We start from the raw sequence: 16,562 nt of genomic DNA on the forward strand, positions 1-16,562 counted from the left end.
CCAAATAATATCATGGTACAGACCTGTGTTGTATCCTTGTCATGGGTCTACCTTGAGGGGATCCTTCCATCACCTTCATACCAAACATGTCCCCCTCTCGAAACCATAATTCCTCCTCTGGTTTCTAAGTAGTGCATTTCACAACTTTTGCGGAACCTTCTCATGTTTTTATGACAGCCTACTAGTATAATATAATGACACCATGTGAAGTTTCATGCATTTCAGTTCGTTTGCATGTTTTAGATTTTTTTTAACCAAGCATGTTTTAGAGTTTAAAAGCCAATAAACTACATGTACTAAGTTGAGTCTTGGCACCCTGATATTTGGAGCTCCTTTCGTTTTCTGGAATAAGGAATAAAAATAGACTCAAACACTTCATTTTCAATCCAACTTGTTTACTTTTCATGCACTTGAAATTCAAATTTTAACTATAGTTAAATGCCTAGAAATGCAGTTGATGACTTAGATATGGAAAATGTACCGTAAAATGCCAAATTTTGATATGGAACGTGTGATAATGCATGTTGAGGGTAGAAAGAAAAACATTCAAGGTCTAATTATAAAGCCACCGACAATTTTCAACCTCAAATCGAACCCATTCCCTCTTGGAACCACAATTCTTCCTCAAAGATGTTCCAGTTTCTAAGCATTGTACGTCACAATTTTTGCAAAAGCTTTACCATTTCTAGGACAAACCCTAGGGATAATATAATGACACTTGACAAGTTTCATGCTTTCGGACTTCATTTACTTTTTATAGACTTAAAAAAACAACAAGCTCGATGTTCAGGGTCGAGTGTTCGCACACTTGTGATTGGAATTCATTCCAATCTCTTGGATAAGGCCTAAACATAGACTCTAGAATGAAAAAGAGATTTATCAACCCATAGTTTCATATACGTTTGCCGAGTTCCCAATGAATAACACTAGGTAGGAAGTGCGGCTTGCCGCACCCAGCAGCGGTGCAGCCGGGTACAATCATATCCAATCCGTTAATAGTCACAGAAGCATTGCAAATATGGAACATAGCAATTATATCGGTTTAGTACAGTGCCATACACCAAATCATTATCTATGAAATTTAAGATGGATTTTGGACGTGATAACATATTTTACATAATATACTGTGACGCCCGGATATTTAAGCTACAGTAATTCCCTGTTAATCATGCCACATCATCACGGTTACTGTTGTTAATCTCACGTTAGTTCAAAACGATTCAAATTCAAATTTGAGTTAAAGGCAAACCACAAAAGTTTTCAAATATTAAAACTAAAATGTTCGGGTTGTGACAAATAATGCATAGGTAATTATGGTGGAGAATCCACAATTTCATAAAATGTTTTAATGCACTAAAATAAATAAAAGTGTGGCTAAAACAAATATTTAAGTACATTTTAAATAATAAAAATGTACCGAGTATTTTAATATTGCACCAAACTTTTTGAGGTAGTGGGCTATATTATAAAAATATTTTAGGAGTTTGTTTTGTATTTTATAAAAATTAAAATAGGTGTAACTAAAATAGAACAGAAAATAATAAATAAAAGAAAATGCAAAACAGAAAACAAACAAAAATAAAAGAAGAGAAACCCCATTAACCCCACTAGGCCAATTGGCCCAATTGGCCCAGCTAGCTGGCTAATCGCCCGGCCCGCTGCCCCCTCCTTAACCTCCCCACTCCCACCGAACCCTAGCACCGTACCCCACTCTCCCCTCGTTCCCCCACTCCCCTCGCACCCACTCCCCCCCCCCCCCCGTTCCACTCAACCGGCACCCAACGCCGCCGATCGCCGGCGCCGCCTCCCCACCGGACAGGCCGTCCTCAACCTCCTGCTCGCCGACCCCCCTCTCCCTCGCCCCCTCTGCCCGATTCCGCTGGATCGGGAGGGGGGCCGCCCCAACAACGTCGCCCCATGCTCGGCTTCCTCCTCGGGCCTCCGCACGCCGCCGCCGACTCCGGCGACCCTGAGCCTCCCACGAGCCTGCTGCCATGCTCTACGGCTCCACTGTGAGCTCCGTCGCGTCTCCCCTTTCCCCCCGTGCCTCCACTGTCGCGTCGGCCTTGCGCCGTTCGCGCCCGCGTCGCGCGCCAGTTAGCCGTACATCGCGCATGCGCACCACCCGCGCTCACCCCGTCTCCCTGTGCTGCCGCTCGCGGCCGTGCTCGCCGCGCGCCCTGCCTATGCGCGCGCCCTCCACCACGGCCCTCCGCTCCCATGTCGGAGCTTGCAATCGCTGCTGCTGCAGTGGTTGTGCTCCTCAAGCCCCTCGCTGCGCCGTTGCACTGCTCCCCGGCTGCACCGCCCGGTTGTAGCCCACCGGAGCGCCAGCACTCGGTCCCGCCAGTCGCCCCGCAGCGCCCGGTCGGGTGCGCCCCTGTTCGGGCTGTGCCCGACGCCCGCACCCGCTATGGCTCTCCCAGAGCCACTGGCTAGGCCCCCCCAGAACGATTTATATAAAAGAAAAGGATTAAAAAAAGATAAATGATAATAAAAAATATATTAATTAATTAAACTTATTAATTATGTTTAATTAATCTAATTAACTAGTGTTAATTAATTAAACAATAATTAGATTAGTTAAACCTAATGAGAATAAACAGTCCATGACAAACGGGCCTCGTCTGTCAGTTTGACCAATCAACGGTCACAGTTGACTGCTGACGTCATGATTACATCAGCAAGCACTATTCTGTATAATGTTGATTTAAAATAATTAAATAAATCCTAAAATTGATTTAAATCTTTTAAATTTAATATAAAATAAACCGTAGCTCGGATCAAAAAACTCTGTACATGAAAGTTGATCAGAACGACGAGACGATTCCGGATACGTAGCCCGTTCGTCCGCCACACATCCCTAGCATAGCGAAAACGCAAATTTCCCCCTCCAGTTCACCTGTCCGAAAACGTCAAACACCAGGAATACTTTCCCGGATGTTTTCCCCCTTCGCCAGTAGCACCTACTACTACGTTCGGTCACCTCTAGCACCGCGTAATGCCATGTTACACTTTGCAATGCTTTGATTGCTCTGTTATTTATTGTGTTTCCCCTCCATTACTTCTTTCCGGTAGACCCCGAGACTGCCGGCGACCCCCAGTTCGACTACGGTGTTGACGACCCCTCCTTCTCGGCGGAGCTTCCAGGCAAGCCCCCCTTGATCACCAGATATCGGCTATTCCTTCTCTCTACTGCTTGCATTAGAGTAGTGTAGCATGTTGCTGCTTTCGGTTAATCCTATTCTGCTGCATAGCCTGTCATTGTTGCTACAATTGTTGATACCTTTACCTGCTATCCTAATGCTTAGTATAGGATGCTAGTGTTCCATCAGTGGCCCTACACTCTTGTCCGTCTGCCATGCTATACTACTTGGCCGTGATCACTTCGGGAGGTGATCACGGGCATATGCTATATACTTTATACTGTTACATTACTTATGATACTGTTCGGAGATGGAGGCTGAAGGGGCAGGTGGCTCCATCCCGGTAGAGGTGGGCCTGGGTTCCCGACGGCCCCCGACTGTTACTTTGTAGCGAAGCGACAGGGCAGGTTGAGACCACCTAGGAGAGAGGTGGGCCTGGCCCTGGTCGGCATTCGCGGATACATAACACGCTTAACGAGATCTTGGTATTTGATCTGAGTCTGGCCACTGGCCTATACGCACTAACCAACTACGCGGGAACAGTTATGGGCACTCGGCGTCGTGGTATCAGCCGAAGCCTTCGTGACGTCAGCGACTGAGCGGCGCGCGCCGGATTGGACTGGAACGCACTACTAGGAAAAGGGCTATAGATAATATGGACACTAATGGCGCACCACACATGTGGTGCGCCACTACTATATACTAATGGCGCACCATGTGTTGGTACGCCATTAGTGTCCAAATACTAATGGCGCACCACACCCTCGGTGCGCCACTAGTAACAAATTTTTTTAATTCTTTTTCCAAGTTAGTAATGGCGCACCGTGGGTGTGGTGCTCCATTACTAGTTACTAGTAATGGCGCACCACACCCACGATGCGCCATTACTAACTTTGCCAAAAAATTCCCTCGAATGCACCCCCCTGGTGGACCGCCTTTTCAGTTTTAGGAAAAATATAAGAAAATGATGGAAATGCCAAAAAAGTAAAATAAAATAAGTTTCCCATGTGATATGTGGTCTAGTTGTTGGGAAAATTTACAAATATGAATTTCGACTTTATTTGGAAAATCTCTCTGGAATTTCTAAAATGGGCATAACTTTTGCATACGAACTCGGATTAAAAAGTTTTTTATATGAAAAATCATCTACTCGAAAAGTTACATACAAATTGGTTTCAAAAACCTAACAGAACGAAAGATACGGGGCTTTTAAGATCTAGAGGGGGGAAAAAGAAAAAAAATGCAAACTTACTAGTGGCGCACCATTTGCTAGGTGCGCCACTAGTAATAGAAAACAAATTGGTTTCAAAAAAACTTTTTTTTGGAATTTTTTTTCAAAATATGATACGTAATATGACCGGGAAGTTTGAAATATTTTTTCAAAATTTCATCACACTCATGAACACGAACAAAGTCCTAGACATCAACAAGGTTTAATAGGATTGATATGCTAGATATATCAACAAGTGCCTGTTAAGTGAGCTGGTGTTGGGGTTGGATAGAACTCTGAAGTTAAGCGTGGTAGGCCTGGAGTAGTGTGAGGATGGGTGATCTTTCGGGAAGTTTGACCACGGAGTGCGATTTGACTTGAGATTAAGCATATTGACCCGAGATTAATCCATAGTGAGCCGAGATTAAGAAAAACACGAAAAAAAATGAAAAAAAAATTGAAAAAAGATTATTTCTGAAAAAAAATTGAAAAAAATGTTAGTAATGGCGCACTTCTATGTGGTGCGCCATTACTAAGTCAGATAGTAATGGCGCACTATGTGATGTATTAATGGCGCACTGCCTGGTGCGCCATTAGTATACCAGATACTAATGGCGCACATGTGGTGCGCCATTAGTAAAAAATTCTAATGGCGTGATGCTAGTGGCGCACCTGTAGTGCGCCATTAGTAGGCAAAACAGGTGCCCCACTAGCAGGCCTTTTCCTAGTAGTGACGCCTGCTAGGCTTGGTCTGCTTCCGGCCGCCCACGCAACGTGCAGGTGTGCAATGGGCGATGGGCCCAGACCCCTGCGCCATAGGATTTAGACCGGCGTGCTGACCTCTCTGTTGTGCCTAGGTGGGGCTGTGACGTGTTGATCTTATGAGGCCGGGCATGACCCAGGAAAGTGTGTCCGGCCAAATGGGATCGAGCGTGTTGGGTTATGTGGTGCACCCCTGCAGGGAAGTTTATCTATTCGAATAGCCGTGATCTTCGGTAACAGGACAACTTGGAGTTGTACCTTGACCTTATGACAACTAGAACCGGATACTTAATAAAACACACCCTTCCAAGTGCCAGATATAACCCGGTGATCGCTCTCTAACAGGGCGACGAGGAGGGGATCGCCGGGTAGGTTTTATGCTATGCGTTGCTACTTGGTGAACTTACCATATACTCTCTTCTACATGCTGCAAGATGGAGGTGGCCTGAAGCGTAGTCTTCGACAGGATTAGCTATCCCCCTCTTATTCTGGCATTCTGCAGTTCAGTCCACCGATATGGCCCTTTACACATATACCCATGCATATGTAGTGTAGCTCCTTGCTTGCGAGTACTTTGGATGAGTACTCACGGTTGCTTTTCTCCCTCTTTTCCCCCTTTCCCTTCTACCGGGTTGTCGCAACCAGATGCCAGAGCCCAGGATCCAGATGCCACCGTCGATGATGACTCCTACTACACTGGAGGTGCCTACTACTACGTGCAGGCCGCTGACGACGACCAGGAGTAGTCTAGGAGGATCCCAGGCAGGAGGCCTGCGCCTCTTTCGATCTATATCCCAGTTTGTGCTAGCCTTCTTAAGGCAAACTTGTTTAACTTATGTCTGTACTCAGATATTGTTGCTTCCGCTGACTCGTCTATGATCGAGCACTTGTATTCGAGCCCTCGAGGCCCCTGGCTTGTATTATGATGCTTGTATGACTTATTTTATTTTTAGAGTTGTGTTGTGATATCTTCCCGTGAGTCCCTGGTCTTGATCGTACACGTTTGCGTGTATGATTAGTGTACGATTGAATCGGGGGCGTCACAAGTTGGTATCAGAGCCGACTGCATGTAGGAATCCCTCTTCCAACTGCTTGGTCGAAGTCGAGTCTAGTCATTGCTAAACTTTTACTAACATGGCTGTGTGGCTTACGGGCCCACGTTGCCATTGGGTGGTAGTGGGATCTTTTATTCCTCGTCTATACTCTGGGACTCTGATATCTTTTCTATTCGGGTTTAAATGGTTTTACTAACTCTAACATTAGGATCTCGTGATCACATCCACCTGGAGTTCCCCTTATCACAGATGATCACCTACTGCGCCAGAAGATTTCGAAGATACTCTACGACGTTCTCCCGAGGCACTTGTGCCCACCGCCTTTGCAAATTCCCTACCATTGTTATATCCCTATGGATAACTGCATACACCTGCCATTCTTACATTCAATCCCCTTGATCTTGTTATTACAAGCTGCAACGAACTACTCTCCGTTGTTCCGAGAACTCTTTGAGCTTACTGCCTTACAGTTCTTCGCCAGAAGAATACCCCTACGGATAATTCCTTGCACTTATCGAGTATCCGCTCATTCTTAGTTGTTCAGGTGTTTCACATAAGCCTTCAAAATACTATTTGATCTTTCAAAAATCCTCAACAGCCTGTTGTTCTTGAAATTCTTGCTTGCTTGCATTATGGTTAATCCCATAAGTATAGTAATATTATTGGCACCCTTTGTCACTATCATTTTTTAGTCCATTGATTCAATAAGTTGTGAATGTTCACAGTCACTAGTCAAATCCCCGGCTCAGACGTCATTTATATATTAGCTGGTTCTTGACCAATCAAGGCCTTGATCGGTTGTGCTTCTAAGTCTATTGAACTTATTCATTTTCGATCAGAACGATTGCTTCTAATCCCTTGATTTGGAAATCATAAAATTCTTTGCATTAAGCTTTGAATTAGTCAGTTGTTTCTATAATCTGATGCCTTGGCATTCCTTCTTCCTCTGATTGAGTACGAATACTCACATCAGCCCCGTTGTGGACCGCCAGACCAATTGCTTGGTTATTATCCGACTGTGTCCTTCATTTCCAATAACCTTGAGAGTTTCTCCCCTGATACATAATGCCTTTGGTAAATTGTGTCTTCTGCCTTTGGCAAGTTATATCCTATGCCTTTGTCAACCATGCTCTACTTTGAGCACATGTTAATTGATCCTAAAGTTCATGGTATATGTTCTAAGATGCCCTGATGGGTTGAACCTATGCCTTCCTTAATCTGTGTGAACCCAAAAGTTTTCACGGATCATACTCCTCTGGTCATTCACCAGGTAGGTTTTGACACTGAAACCATTTTTATTTTGAGGAGTGAATGAAAGGTTATGCATTGGAGAAGTGGGAGTCGACCTTGAACTTTGTGTTCATGCCCATGGACATGATGTAGAACTTATCATGGAAGCTGCTCGTGAAAATAATTACCCCCTTGTTATGAGTTCATCTTGTATCCGTGGTTTGATCATTTATGATTGTGGTTCCGACCATAATTTCTTCCTTTGATACCATTTCCCGTGCAAGTTTAAGCTCTTGTCTTCTGCATAGCAATACCCTAGCCAACCTCTACTTTGATCTGTCATCGAGTATTACCCCCCTGGTATCTCGAGATTATCTAGGAACTGCATAAATTCTGATGAGTTCTTCATCAAGTACTACATTCTCACTGATTACAATTTTTCATGGGCTCTGAGTTATTAAACACTCAAAGACACCGATGACTGAACCGAGTCCGCAGTACGGTCAACAACTCTCGGTAATCTTCTTTAAGTACGAGTATGTACCCGATCACGCCATTCCTAGCCTATTTGGCTATATCATTGTCGTGATGATTTTAACTGTGCTACCTGGTCCTTATTCCCGGTTCACAATTTTCGATTATGAGCTAAGCTTACGTCGATCTTCCTCATCATATCATTTCGCCTTGAACCGCAAGCTTGGACTTGAGTTTGTGTCGTGCCCGTGGATCCAATAACCTGTCACTTCATCATTCCTTTGACTTGATGTCATCGCCGATCGATTACATCTTCAGGTAATCTCTCGACAAATGTGTCGTGATCATCATCAACATTCTGAGCTCTTCCAGGATATCAATCGAATTCTTGATGAGAAATACCATCCTTGCCCCTAGCTGATTTGTGTTGTCATCGACCACTTTATTGCCTTCCCTCCAACCCAAACTTGTTCGTGTTCTGGGTTATACCTTGACTTCCTTGCTATCCAACATTTGTTCTTCTTTAGCTTGGAGTGTTACCATCTTTTATCTCAAGAATGTTGTTAGAATTTCACCACCTCTTAAGACAGTGATGCTTCTCGCCATCACCATGCTTTTCTTGGCCCCCGTGTTGAGTGAACTCTGTTGTGAGAATTTGATATCTCTAGCAACCCTATTGCTTCAAAGTTAATGGACAATAATTCCAATTTGGTGTGCTGGTTGCTAAATCAGCATTCTGATGTTGGTTGTGCAACCCAGCCCGCATTTCAAGTGCACCTTTCAACCAATGTTTAACTGTGGATGTTTTCCTCGAACATACATCATTATATTATACCATTTGATCTGACAAATATTATCTCCTTGTTCACATAATTGTGGAAATCCATCTTGTTGGAATTCTTGATAAATTGTCGCTGAGTCCATCAGCCACATCCTCGTCTTCTTCTTGGTCTCTTATTTCGGAACTTGCTTCCATAGTTCATTTCCCGAGAATCTTGCAATGCCATCTCATCAAATTAAGTTGCGCCTTTTTCTTCTCAGGCATCCTAAGTCTGAGTTACCCTGACGCCAATCGAAATTGAACCTCCGTCAGATATGATGGTTGGAATATATTTTCCAAGAGTTATAACATTGGTCCTTATATGACCCGGTAAGGTGATGTCATGCCTAGCACACCTGGCCGGAGGACCTGTTGTTATAGTTTCCTTTTTAACAAGGTTAACCATTCCTCCATGAGGAAATTGTAAGACTTATTCTATAAGTTGTTCCTGATGAATCCTTTGTGTATCCAAGTCTCACCTTTGCTTGAAGACCATGTCAATGCTATCTAGAAGCATGTCTGTGGTACTCCGATTATCAACAAGAACATTTGAAGCCCAATGCTAAATGTTTCTTACTCAATTATCCAAACACCGTTGTATGGGTAATGTCATGAAATTTCTCTCCCCTTTCCTGAAGGGTTTTCTACTTTATATCCTACGAGGGATATCATGCCTTGCTTGTCCTTGGGAAGGTATACCCCTGGTATATGTGTCAAACACATTTTCCTTTCCATTGTTCTGTTTGATCTGATGAACACATTTTCCTTTCCGTTGATTTGTTTAACCTTCCTTGTGATCCATATGATCTAAGCAGTAATATTATTCTGCTTATGTAAACACCTTGGTGTACTACCGCGTTGGTAAGACCCTATTGCATTTGTCGATAGCATTCCGGTAACCACCGATGGACGAGAACTTTGCCTATTGGTCCGCCTCGTTCAACGAGCAGGAAAATGGTTCTCTTCGTCCCTTGCCCTTGGTATCGATGTTGTTGCCGACATAACTGACAGGCTACCCTCTGACATGTCTTGCTATTGTGACCGTGCAAGATGTCAGCCCCCTTTCTACTTTAACCCACATGGTGGGCCCATAGCCCACAGCTCCACAGGATCGAAACCCGACTCTCGTGTACACCCCCCGTTTCCAAGGTTATTCCTCATGCTTGGCTTCGTGTGTAATTCGCGAGCCACCTTCCTAGTGATCTATTCTGGTATCAGACATAATACTTATTCTCGTTACTCTGTACCCCTTTCACACCTTGTGTCAGTCATCGAACCATTGTCTACCCATTTGAAACTTCTTATTGTACCATATTACTTTGCTCTCGGCATGTTTTATTCGTTCAACTCGAGAGATACTCATATGTTCATTCGTGGGATAACCCCCGATGATTACCCCTGGTAGCGTTCTATCGTTGTCAAGCTGCCCCTTTCCTATTCGTAAATACGATGGAGCTCCCGAAGAAAGGATGCCAACATCGTCATGATGACCGAAGCAGAGAAATGAAGACACCCACGTAATGGATCGACCTCTTCGAGAAGAGCAACCAAGACCGAGATGACTCGTTAGAATTTCGTAACCAAATCCCTTCCCCGTCACTTCCCCTCCTAAATCTCGGCACGAGATTTAGTGGAGGAGAATTGTGACGCCCGGATATTTAAGCTACAGTAATTCCCTGTTAATCATGCCACGTCATCGCGGTTACTGTTGTTAATCTCACGTTAGTTCAAAACGATTCAAATTCAAATTTGAGTTACAGGCAAACCACAAAAGTTTTCAAATATTAAAACTAAAATGTTCGGATTGTGACAAATAATCCATAGGTAATTATGGTGGAGAATCCACAATTTAATAAAATGTTTTAGTGCACTAAAATAAATAAAAATGTGGCTAAAAGAAATATTTAAGTACTTTTTAAATAATAAAAATGTACCGAGTATTTTAATATTGCACCAAACTTTTTGAGGTAGTGGGCTATATTATAAAAATATTTTAGGAGTTTGTTTTGTATTTTATAAAAATTAAAATAGGTGTAACTAAAATAGAATAGAAAATAATAAATAAAAGAAAATGCAAAACAGAAAACAAACAAAAATAAAAGAAGAGAAACCCCCATTAACCCCACTGGGCCAATTGGCCCAATTGGCCCAGCTAGCTGGCTAATCGCCCGGCCCGCTGCCCCCTGCTTAACCTCCCCACTCCCACCGAACCCTAGCACTGTACCCCACTCTCCCCTCGTTGCCCCACTCCCCTCGCACCCCACTTCCCCCGTTCCACTCCATCTGGAACGACCGGCACCCAACGCCGCCGCGCGCCCCTGACGCCGATCGCCGGCGCCGCCTCCCCGCCGGACAGGCCGTCCTCGACCTCCTGCTCGCCGACCCCCCTCTCCCTCGCCCCCCTCTGCCCGATTCCGCTGGATCGGGAGGGGGCCGCCCCAACAACGCCGCCCCGTGCTCGGCTTCCTCCTCGGGCCTTCGCAGGCCGCCGCCGACTCCGGCGACCCCGAGCCTCCCTCGAGCCTGCTGTCATGCCCTACGGCTCCACTGTGAGCTCCGTCGCGTCTCCCCTTTCCCCCCTATGCCTCCACTGTCGCGTCGGCCTTGCGCCGTTCGCGCCCGCGTCGGGCGCCCGTTAGCCATCTATCGCGCATGCGCACCGCCCGCGCTCACGCCGTCTCGCTGTGCTGCCGCTCGCGGCCGTGCTCGCCGCGCGCCCTCCACCACGGCCCTCCGCTCCCGCGTCGGAGCTCGTGATCGCTGCTGCTGCAGTGGTTGTGCTCCTCAAGCCCCTCGCCACGCCGCTGCACTGCTCCCCTGCTGCTCCGCCCGGTTGCAGCCCGCCGGAGCTCCACACCGGAGCGCCGGCACTCGGTCCCGCCAGCCGCCCCACAGCGCCCGGTCGAGTGCGCCCCTGTTCGGGTTGTGCCCGACGCCCGTGCCCGCTATGGCTCTCCCAGAGCCACTGGCTAGGCCCGCCAGAACGATTTATATAAAAGAAAAAGATTTTAAAAAAAGATAAATGATAATAAAAATATTAATTAATTAATTAATTAAACTAATTAATTATGTTTAATTAATCTAATTAACTAGTGTTAATTAATTAAACAGTAATTAGATTAGTTAAACCTAATGAGAATAGACAGTCCATGACAAACGGGCCCCGTTTGTCAGTTTGACCGGTCAACGGTCACAATTGACTGCTGACGTCATGATGACATCAACAAGCACTATTCTATATAATGTTGATTTAAAATAATTGAATAAATCCTAAAATTGGTTTAAATCTTTTAAAATTAATATAAAATAAACCGTAGCTCGAATCAAAAAACTTTGTACATGAAAGTTGATCAGAACGACGAGATGAATCCGGATACCTAGCCCGTTCGTCTGCCACACATCCCTAGCATAGCGAACACGCAACTTTCCCCCTCCGGTTCATCTGTCCGAAAACGTCAAACACCGGGAATACTTTCCCGGATGTTTTCCCCCTTCGCCAGTAGCACCTACTACTACGTTTGGTCACCTCTAGCACCGCGTAATGCCATGTTACACTTTGCGATGCTTTGATTGCTCTGTTATGTATTGTGTTCCCCCTCCATTACTTCTTTTCGGTAGACCCCGAGACTGCCGGCGACCCCCAGTTCGACTACAGTGTTGACGACCCCTCCTTCTCGGTTGAGCTTCCAGGCAAGCCCCCCCCCCTTGATCACCAGATATCGCCTATTCCTTCTCTCTACTGCTTGCATTAGAGTAGTGTAGCATGTTGCTGCTTTCGGTTAATCCTATTCTGCTGCATAGCCTGTCATTGTTGCTACAATTGTTGATACCTTTACCTGCTATCCTAATGCTTAGTATAGGATGCTAGTGTTTCATCAGTGGCCCTACACTCTTGTCCGTCTGCTATGCTATACTACTGGGCCATGATAACTTCGGGAGGTGATCACGGGCATATGCTATATACTTTATACTGTTACATTACTTATGATATTGTTCGGAGATGGGGGCTGAAGGGGCAGGTGGCTCCATCCCGGTAGAGGTGGGCCTGGGTTCCCGACGGCCCCCGACTGTTACTTTGTGGCGGAGCGACAGGGCAGGTTGAGACCACCTAGGAGAGAGGTGGGCCTGGCCCTGGTCGGCATTCGCGGATACTTAACACGCTTAACGAGATCTTGGTATTTGATCTGATTCTGGCCACTCGCCTATACGCACTAACCAACTACGCGGGAACAGTTATGGGCACTCGGCGTCGTGGTATCAGCCGAAGCCTTCGTGACGTCAGCGACTGAGTGGCGCGCGCCGGATTGGACTGAAACGCCTGCTAGGCTAGTTCTGCTCCCGGCCGCCCATGCAACATGCAGGTGTGCAATGGGCGATGGGCCCAGACCCCTGCGCCATAGGATTTAGACCGGAGTGCTGACCTCTCTGTTGTGCCTAGGTGGGGCTGCGACGTGTTGATCTTCCGAGGCCGGGCATGACCCAGGAAAGTGTGTCTGGCCAAATGGGATCGAGCGTGTTGGGTTATGTGGTGCACCCCTGCAGGGAAGTTTATCTATTCGAATAGCCGTGATCTTCGGTAACAGGACGACTTGGAGTTGTACCTTGACCTTATGACAACTAGAACCGGATACTTAATAAAACACACCCTTCCATGTGCCAGATATAACCCGGTGATCGCTCTCTAATAGGGCGACGAGGAGGGGATCGCCGGGTAGGTTTTATGCTATGCGATGCTACTTGGTGAACTTACCATCTACTCTCTTCTACATGCTGCAAGATGGAGGTGGCCTGAAGCGTAGTCTTCGACAGGATTAGCTATCCCCCTCTTATTCTGGCATTCTGCAGTTCAGTCCACCGATATGGCCCTTTACACATATACCCATGCATATGTAGTGTAGCTCCTTGCTTCCGAGTACTTTGGATGAGTACTCACGGTTGCTTTTCTCCCTCTTTTCCCCCTTTTCCTTCTACCAGAGCCCAGGAGCCAGACGCCACCGTTGACGACGACTCCTACTACACTGGAGGTGCCTACTACTACGTGCAGGCCGCTGACGACGACCAGGAGTAGTTTAGGAGGATCCCAGGCAGGAGGCCTGCGCCTCTTTTCATCTGTATCCCAGTTTGTGCTAGCCTTCTTAAGGCAAACTTGTTTAACTTATGTCTGTACTCAAATATTGTTGCTTCCGCTGACTCGTTTATGATCGAGCACTTGTATTCGAGCCCTCGAGGCCCCTAGCTTGTATTATGATGCTTGTATGACTTATTTTATTTTTAGAGTTGTGTTGTGATATCTTCCCGTGAGTCCCTGATCTTGATCGTACATGTTTGCATGTATGATTAGTGTACGATTGAATCGGGGGCGTCACATATACTGGAAAGATGACGAACATGAACAGTTTAGACATAAGCATCTTAGAAAGAGAATTCTGGTTTATAACATTGGTAGTCACATGAAAATTTATCTGAAAATGAGCATATGTTTTATGTCAACGAAGAACAGCAGTACAAAGGATACATTGAGCTTATATAAGCATACGAAGACAGGCTATGTAGACATAACTTGACATCATCGATATAATAGTTCATAGATTCAGATAGACCGGACTATGTAGACATAACTTGACATCATCGATATAATAGTTCATAGATTCAGATATAGACGGGAATGTTCTCCTTATAGACACCACCAGTATATACATAGTACATGATTTAGTTGGCTCATCCTGATCCATTCTCAAGAAGTATTGTAGACAAAAAATAATACTCGACGTACATAAGGAGTGCCTTCCTGTTGCCTTTGACTTAAACAAATGCCTGCAAAGAAGCAACAAAGAACCACATTAGTGCTACATAAATGAGTAGAAAAACAATACTGACAAATATAGAAATATAGCCAACAACCAATGTCTAAAAGATACTAATTGCAATCACTATGGACATTACCTATGCTCAGAAATAGAATAACAAAGCTGAGATACCTATGCTCTTTTAATGTAACAGTTTAAACTTTCAGTTTGCATATAATTTCTGGTTCAGAGGGAAGTTGGAAAATCAAGTTGTGGTGGTGTAACAAAAAAGAACATTAGATGTATGTGCTTGCTGGGGGAATAACTGAAGGAGTACATAGATTATATTTCAGCCAAACTAAAGTACAATTCTATATCAAGAAAACATCTACCAATTGACAAAACTTTACTATCTAATATGCACCTCACTGGGATGTGGGAAAATCATTATGCTTTTCACAGAGAATCCAAACATGACCCATAGCAACTAAAATTTACCACTTCAATAAGAAATCATAAGCAAAATGTATTGTACAACAGAAGAGAAAGAGAGTACAGAAAAATTAATGTAACGAACACATGTAACCAACTTGAAAAGAAAGGGGTGGTATTGGACACTTTGTCACCCCGGCCTAATCCTATGCAATGATGACTTGTGAGTCGGATCAAGTCATATCCAATCTATTTTAGGTCGAATACAAATAAAGGCTAAAAATACAATTAATTGGTGCAAAAGATGAATACATTATGGATAAAATTGTACATTATATTTTCAGTCACTTAAAGGAAACACCAAGAAGTGAGTTTTAATTAATCATGTAACTTACCTATAAAGATAATAAGCGTCTCCGAGATTCAGTTGCAACTTACCTATAAACTACACATCTTTCGGACACTCAGACCCATAGTACTTCTTAGAGCGCTTGAGATTTAAGCATAATATGAATACCAATCTCAAAATATAAAAGTGAAGAAATAAGGGTATCCCATATTCAGTTTAAACTTACCTATAAACTACACATCTATTAGACACTCAGACCCATAGTGCTTCTTGGAGCAATCCTATATCTCAAAAGATAACAATTCACCTGCATGTGCAAGTAAAAAGGCTTTATTAACAAAATGTAGCATCCATCTTAAGTCCTAGACATAAGATATCGTTACTCCTACTTGCCTCATCAAGACCTGGGACTTTAGGAGCTATACCATAAGGTTCTATTATCGAAAATTATAGCACAACACTCACACTTTTCTTAAATCATAAAGTTACTACCAGGCACTCGGTTTTTTGTTGCTAGAGTTCTAAAGGGACATGAAGTGATGGCAAAGACTTTGTACCATATTCTACAACATAAAGGCACACTTAGGAAGGAAGGTGCAAGAGTAGATTGTAGACCTACATTTAAGTCCTAGACGTCCCTCAAAGGTGGAAAGAGAGGCACCTACTCTTGGTTCAAAGGTGGAAAGAGAGGCACCGACTCTTGGTTCAAAGGTGGAAAGAGAGGCACCGACTCTTGGTTATTTTCAGTCTCAATGAACTCTCTTAACTTTATCATTTCACTGCAAGAAGCATTGGAGAAGGAGAGGCAGAGCACGACATCAACTCATCCTGAGTGCAAGGAAGAAGGGACCGGCAAGGCATACAAACCTGTTTGGCAGTGTGGTGCGGAGCAGCAGGGAGCGCGACAACGGTAGTGGCGGCTGCGATAACCAGTCACCGGCAGACAGGGAGGCCTCCACTGGCGCCGTGGCCGGCGGTGTTTCCCTTTTGGGCTGTCTCGATGCCATGGTCTTCACTGGTCACCGCAGAGTAGTGTCATGAGTGGCGGCCTACACAACCCTTCCAGCGATGGCGACGGGCGAACTGGCGGGAGACACAACGGCAACCAACCAAACCAAGACGATGGCAGGGGCGGTTAGAGAGAGACGACATGGTGGCGTCCTGCAAGCATATGATTTCTTGTTATTAAATATCATATGGCATTCTGAGAGAATAAAATGAAGAATCAAATAAGGACCACAGCCGACCTTTTCAAAGTTATATGGATTCCAATGTAGAATGGCTCACACAACCCTCCC

The 16,562-nt window shown here is 44.9% G+C and overlaps 1 long non-coding RNA gene across 1 annotated transcript; it reads right to left on the reverse strand.

Annotated features, from left to right (window-relative positions):
• Positions 1 to 14,205: 14,205 nt before the first annotated feature.
• Positions 14,206 to 16,421, reverse strand: LOC123050142 (uncharacterized). Its single transcript, XR_006423715.1, has 3 exons — positions 16,132 to 16,421; positions 15,491 to 15,571; positions 14,206 to 14,511 (listed from the first exon to the last, which is right to left on the reverse strand). It is a non-coding gene; the product is annotated as an uncharacterized lncRNA (long non-coding RNA).
• Between the last annotated feature and the right edge of the window lie 141 nt (positions 16,422 to 16,562).

The sequence above is a fragment of the Triticum aestivum genome, chromosome 2D, assembly GCF_018294505.1.
Source record: "Triticum aestivum cultivar Chinese Spring chromosome 2D, IWGSC CS RefSeq v2.1, whole genome shotgun sequence".
Classification (NCBI taxonomy): domain Eukaryota; kingdom Viridiplantae; phylum Streptophyta; class Magnoliopsida; order Poales; family Poaceae; genus Triticum; species Triticum aestivum.